This window comes from Trachypithecus francoisi, unplaced genomic scaffold, assembly GCF_009764315.1.
Source record: "Trachypithecus francoisi isolate TF-2019V2 unplaced genomic scaffold, Tfra_2.0 Lachesis_group10, whole genome shotgun sequence".
In the NCBI taxonomy this organism is placed as follows: domain Eukaryota; kingdom Metazoa; phylum Chordata; class Mammalia; order Primates; family Cercopithecidae; genus Trachypithecus; species Trachypithecus francoisi.
In genome coordinates, this window is record NW_022681455.1 from 105,812,488 (window position 1) to 105,820,063 (window position 7,576).

The window sequence follows — 7,576 nt, forward strand, 5'->3', positions numbered from 1 at the left end:
GAAAGGATAAGAGCTTTGGGTTCAACACCATGCACTCGCTCATATTTATTAGAGCTGGTCCAAGATCTGATTTTAAGAAGATGCAAAGTATATCTGATCTTGGGAGCGTAAGCAAGGACACATTGCTCTCCCATTCCACACTGATTTTTCTTTACTTACTCTCTGGTTCTTGCAACATCAGTTACAGGTGTGACACCTTTCATTCATTTACATTGGGACAGAATAATGCTGTAGACACTTGGAGACAAGCTAGTTGCATTCTTATTGTAATCATGGAGAATATAACTAAACTCTTTAAATTGTTTTCTCACAAGTAAAACATTTAATAACAATAGCTTCCCCCAATCTAAAAGTTAATTATTTTTTGAGATGGAGTTTCACTCTTGTCTCCCAGGCTGTAGTGCAATGGTACGTTCTTGGTTCACTGCAACCTCTGCCTCTCGGGTTCAAGCAATTCTCCTGCCTCAGCCTCCCCAGTAGCTAGGATTACAGGTGCCCACCACCATGCCCAGCTATTTTTTTTTCTTTTTTTGTATTTTTAGTAGAGACGGGGTTTCACCATGTTGGCCAGGCTGAGTTAATTTTATTTTTGTGATTCATTCATCTACCATTTGTAGGGCAACCGCCAAATGCCTGGTGATATCTCTGCGCTGGGACATGTATGAAGTGGAATACAACACTGTCCCTCTATTTTAGAACTTTGAATTCTACTGCTGGTTCTGCTCTGACCAGATTCTAGGATTCTGTTTTTTGGTTTCTGTTTTTAATTTTTCAGTGATCTGAGAATTTGTTATCATGGTAAAGAGTTTATTACCTTTTGAGATGGCCCCATTAAAGGATGATTTCTGTTTACCTTGAAGAGATTGATGTCAGTAGCCAGGCCTAGGCTTGACTTTGTAGCAGGTATTAATAGAAGTGAGTTTATTGGGAAGATGTGCCTGGTTGTACATTTGCAACTATTAGTACCAAGGCATTCAGGCTACTACCTCCCCTAATTGTTCTCTCCTTCTTTCATCCTTCTCTCCCTCCTACTTTCAAACATTCACTTTGTGTGGCCTTGATCTCTGCATTATAAGAGCTACCAGAATGAATTACTCTTTACTTATGAAGCCCATCATTTATATGGGGGATGTTAGGATTTATCCTAGGAATAGTCAGGTGGCAAGGGACATGCCAAGCATGGATATTACTTAAAATGTTGACATCCTCAACAACATGATAGGAGGGATATCACCCTTTGTGATACATTAATTTAAGGCAAAAGCTTTTAGAGCTTATTAACTCGGTTGTAGCTAGGTTGTGATGGCTGAGAACATTTCTTGTCTACGGAGGTACTCAACTTCGTGAGTGAAGACAACTTGCCTGGAAGCCCATGCCTTCATGGATGTATGCCAGCTTTCTTCTAAAAGGTCCGGTCTTAGATGAACACTTCCTGCGTGTGCATGGGCGTGTGTGTAGATGTGTAGGTGCAGGCTGTGGAAGCACACATTCACGGGCCATTACTGTTCCATCGGGGGCATGTTTCTAAGACACGCCTCTACTTTTAGTCTGTCCATCAGAACGCTGTGCTCTCTCGGGAGGCAATGCTTCCATCATATGTTCACCCTTTACAGGTGGAATGTCCTCTTAGAAAGATGTGTTGAATATTTAATATAGACAATTAAGTTCATAAGGACTTTGTTTAAAATATCCTTTGGTGTTTTTTTTTTTGTTTTATTTTGTTTGTTTGTTTGTTTGTTTTTGAGACAGAGTTTCGCTCTTGTTGCCCAGGCCGGAGTGCAATGGCACAATCTCGGCTCACCGCAACCTCCACCTCCTGGGTTCAAGTGATTCTCCTGCCTCAGCCTCCTGAGTAGCTGGGATGGCAGGTGTGCACCACCACTCCCCACTAATTTTGTATTTTTAATAGAAATGGGATTTCTCTATGTTGGTCAGGCTGGTCTCAAACTCCTGACCTCAGGTGATCTGCCCACTTGGCCCTCCCAAAGTGCTAGGATTACAGGCATGAGCCACTGCACCCAGTCTCCTTTGGTGGTTTTGATGATGGTCATTCTGAGGAGAGAATGACCTAGTACCTTTATCTGAAGAACTTGTATCACTGTGGGGGGGGACATTTAAGGCCTTGTGTTATCTTGCAACAGAGTTGAGGGTCACACTTAAGGATCTCATCTCTGTCTGAAGGAAGCTTTCTCATTCTCCCTGCTTCCTTCTTGCAGATCCAGAGAACCAGCTCTGAGTCATTTCCACTTTGAAACTGCCACCTCCCACATTTCCCAGTTTCTCGTGGCTGAATCTGCTGCCATTTTTAAGTTTTTCTGATTCTCCTGGTTAACCTCATTGAACTCTCCATTTGTTTGTATTTAAAACTAGAAGTCTGGAGGAAGAAGAAAGTTAACTATTATTAATTAGTCTTAAATTTTTTTCAAATACGACTTTAAAACAGATTCATTTCTAAGTCCTTTTTCTGAATTATTTTGTTGAATGTTCCTGACAACACTATATGTAAATATTATTTTATCTCCAAGTTATGGATAAAGAAACTGAGGTATCAAAAGATTAAATGACTCATCTAATATTATACAGCCAGTAAGAAGTTAAGCTTTTTTAGACATGATTACTCACATGCTTGGGGAAATAGAGATGAAGTAGAAAAAATTATAAAAGCTGAGAATTATGAAAGTTACCAAATTCTTGAAAGAATTTGAACTTTTAAAAAATTGAACATTTTTTTGGTTGGTCCCTTTGGTATAAAGCTCTTCTATTCTTCTCTTCTTCATTATCTTTATGTCCTCATCCTTTACCCAAGGAAGGTCAAATTATGTCATTCTTTGGCAAAAGCTGTGTTACTATAATTGTTTAAAAATGCATGATATAGTTAACTTCTCAAAATAGTTCAAAGTTTTGAAAATGAATCATGTTTCAAACAGTCACCAACTGTAGGCCAATTTGCCTGCCATTAAGTGGTTTCCTAGATGCAGAATTTACCAAATGATTTCACTTTCTTCTGTCATTTATCCCCGAAAGCACTTAAGAATCATGAAGGAACTGAACACATCTTGAGGAATTCATAATGCTAATAATCATGGCTGTCATTTGCGGAACCCCTTTATGCTCCAGACACTTTCTTAAGCAGACACTTTCTTAAGCACTTTGTACCTGCTGCCTTATTTGACTATGATGGCAACTCTTTCAGCTAGGGATTACTCTCTCAAGCTTTATCAATGAGGATGGTAAGGCTCAGAAAGGTTAAGTAACGTTCCTAGGGTTTCTACAAAACAGGCAATGAGCACAGCAGGAATAAGAACAGAAGTGTCCATGCCTATGAAGATCACACAGATGGAGGAAGTTGAACCAGTCTTCCATTGTGTGGCCAGATCTTTCAGACAGTCCCTTTAATGACCTACTAACTATAACCCAGACAATATCTCATCATATGTAAAGGTCTTAAGGGGAGACTTTTCTTCTAAAACTTGAGTGAAAATAGCACAAGCTTGTCCAATTGGGGCGATTTTCCATCTTCACACAATAAAATGGTGAGATTTCAATCAATACACAAATGGCTCAGTCAACACTATACTGACTAATTGGACTGTACTTTTGGGACAGTTGCAAAGTAGACTAATGGGAGCACACCCACATTAGACACAGAGCAATAGTACAATCCTTGTAAAGTTGTTTCATTTAGCAAGAAGAGTAATTGAGTATTTCTGGAAATAGTCACTAATTTTCTCTTTGACATACACAGGATACTTTTCTTCTTTTCACCTCTTTTTCCCTCTGAAAAAGTATGTATGTGATTAACGGAGGTCTTTGAAACAGAGGTCTGCATTGTTTTATATCTTTAAAATAAAATTTACTATGCTCACTACCAGGGTGATGGGATCCATACTCCGAACCTCAGCATCAAGCAATATTCCAATGCAACAAATCTGCACCTGTACCCCTATATCTAAAATAGATGTTGACATTTTCCTAAAATAATAATAAAAATATTTAATTCCCAATACAACTTTTAAATATGAAATCAGTTTTAAAATGGTGTGAGTGTGCATGTCCATGTGTGGAGTTAAATTGAGTACACGGCAAGGAAAGTTGGTGAGTTCTCAAGTTGGAATACTTAATATTGAAATATTTGCAATAGTGGTGTACTGAGGGCTTATTATGTGTGTTAAACATTTTGTGTAGATTACTTCTAATAAAGATATGTGATAGAATAATGTCTCTACTTTACTGATGAGCAAACTGAGGTTTAGTGAGGCTGCATAGCTTGCTCAAGGTCAACCCTTTCATAAGCCCATACGGATCTGATGCCAAACTATTCCCTTTTTAACTGACCAGATTGTCTCTCTAGCCCACACTGAAGAACACATATCTATCTAGTGCTAGCCCACATGAAAGGAAGGTCACCATCCTGAGGCAATGTGATCCAATATCAGTCACATGTTCAGTCAGACACAACCCTAGAGTCAAAAACCAAGTTGCAGGAAATACAACACCAAGAGACTTGGTTAAATGAAGGTGCTTTCTTCAGTGAGTCTCTATAGACAGTGAGGTCCTGGAGAACCTGAAACCATTTTAGAAGATAGGTCAGTAAGACAAAGACCAAAACTCTGATTCTTTGTGTTCCCCAAGTGACACACATGATGATCTTATGATTCTGATTAAATAGTACAATGTTCTTTTATCCCCAAGTATGTTCCAGCTTCAGGCAGCCTCTAGGTCCCTCTGAGTAGGCAGACTTTGCATTCCAGTGACAGACATTATTAAGAAAATGTTTCTACTCTCCAAACTAGAGGGAGGAGAATGCTGGAATTTATTATCTCCTTATACGTGTGTTAAACACATCCCAGAGCAACTTAATAAGGCAAAAGTTCTCCCCATTTCACAGAAGAGCAAATTGAGGATTAAAGAAGATTATGCTTTCTCCATGGTTCCAAGCTAAATCTGAAATTCTAAACCTGTCTCTCTGGACTCCAAAGCCAGTCTTATTCTAACACTGTTCCTTCCTGACTGGTTCCTTTTAACATTCAAATCATCTTGGTGTTAAGCCAGTGAAGAATGGCTCTCCCCCCACAAGCTGAGCATAAACTCTGAAGAGCTTAGTTTAGCCCTCTGGGAGGTATTCTCTCTTGGATCTCTGATGCAGAGTTCGGTTGCAAAGTTGGATCCATGTATGAGGGAATGATGCTGCTGGGGATTGGTGGAGAGTCCACTGGTCTGACGCCAGCTGGCTCAGGGGACCATCTCTCCTCCCTTTCCTGGAGCAAGCAGTGTTACGTCTGGCCATGCTTCTCTGCTTCGATGCCCATTTCCACAGTCATTTCAAGTCTTCCCACTCCTCAAACTGAGCATTTAGACTCCCATGGATCACCCCTTTGATATTTCTAGCCACGTAGCTTCAGCTTCGAAAACAAATCAGGAATGACATTCTGTGACTATATTTTCAGCTATAGCTCATAATTTGGTGTAAAACTTGTCATTGTCTCAGAAACATATCCCTGTGCAGAGAACCCGTTAGACACCCAGATGAAATTGACTAAATAAAAGCAGTTCCACTGAACAATTTGCAAATATCACTGCTTCTTGCCAACCCTTTTTGGCAAAACTGTCTTCAGTGACTCGAGAGTTTTTCGAGCCAGAAAGAAATTTGAGTTACCTTATGCTTTCCTCTCTACATTTTTCTGATGTAATACTTCCGTTAAAGCCACATGTCTCAGACAATGGAAATGTCATTTAGCAAAACATTAACATTAATTTTGCAGGAAATATTATTCAGGTTTTTGTTGTTGTTGTTGTTTGTTTTGTTTTGAGACAGAGTCTCACTCTGTCACCCAGGCTAGAGTGCAGTGGTGTGATCTTGTCTCACTGCAACCTCCACCTCCCAGTTCAAGCGATTCTCCTGCCTCAGCTTCCTGAGTAGCTGGGATTACAGGCGACCACCACCACACCTGGCTAATTTTTGTATTTTTAGTAGAGACTGGGTTTCACCATGTTGGCCAGGCTGGTCTCAAACTCCTGATCTCAGATGGTCTTCCCACCTTGGCTTCTCAGAGTGCTGGGATTACAGGCATGAGCCACTGCTCCAGCCTCAGTTTTTGTGTTTTTTGCTTTTATCCATAGGAATATGTACCTAATTTTAGAGCCAAAAGCAATATTCATTAAAGACAGTTTTGCATAGTTAAGGTATGCTTTCACTCATGTGGTGATAGGCAAGAAGTTACTTGAGCCACATTTCCTGGGGAAAAAATGATGAGGTATTTTCTATCTCATCAAGGTTAAAAGTGCAGAAAGGGTTTTTGGGATAGGAAAGAAATAGGGCAGGAAGTATAATTGTGAAACTCCTGGCGTGGACATCAACAGCCAAGGATTCTAGTTTAAATCTAACTAACAATGGGTAGCATTTTGTTGTAAATTAAATATGTAGATATGCACACAACATTAAGCAAAATTAAGTTAAAATTTAAGTAAGAACGGAATTTACGAAAAAGAAAAGAAAAGAAGAACTAGACAAAAATCACAGCCCTTGTGGAGCTTACATTATTTCTTAGACGAGTTACTTGGCTAGTTTAAGCTTTGGATTTTTCATCTATAAGATTGGGTGAAAAGGAAGAAGCACAACCGAAATTACTACTTCCCTGACTGTGTGCCAGATGCCACACGAAACTCAGTATGTCATTAGCCCAGTTTTCCACTTGACAAACACCATAGCTCCTTCATTTACTCATTATTCTGAGACCTATTTTAGTGGCACTTATTCAGGGAAGCTGCCATTAGGGAAATAGAACAATCCCTTTCCCTTTCTTTACAGAGCTGCTAGTCTACTGGCTGAGATCACATGTGAACAGCTGGACCAGGAAGTCCGGACTCCTCCCAGTGCCCTGTTGTAGTGAGGACAGTCTCCGTTGATGCCTGATCTTCAAGCGTAATTACTACTGGCCGGTGTGGTGGTTTGGATGATCAGTTATATGCCTACCCTCCTCAAGATTCACAGGGTTTCTTCCAGAACTTACGGCTACACTATTTTTTAGGAGACCCAAGTGAAACCAGGGCAAGACAACAGCCAAAAGTTTCAGTCCAACAGATTCTTTAAAAGTTTCTGGAAAAAACAATTTCCTGGCCTGTAGGAGACATACAAGTTTGGAGCTTTTAAAAGGTGCTTATGAGACAATCTAAGCCAGAATGCTCAGCTAACAGATGAGAGGAGAGGCCCAGCTCAACATGAATAAACAGCAGACCCAGGGCAATAACCAAGTTTTCTAACCTCCTGTCCATTCTTCCCTCAGTCTTTTTAATGTCTCCATTCTGTGTGGTCATCAAACGGATGCGTACGGTAATCTTGCAAGTTGGTGCTGTTGGTACTTCGAGGACATTTCTGCAGGGAGAGAAAGAACCAAACCTCCCACTGCAGAATAGTCTATCAGACTAACCTGCCTTCCTTCATTCTTTCAGTTCACTTTTTTTTTGTTTTTGAATTTTTTTTTTTTGATAAGAGTCTTTCTCTGTTGTCCAGGCTAGAGTGCAATGGTGCGATCTCGGCTCACTGCACCCTTAGCCTCCTGGGTTCAAGTGATTCTCC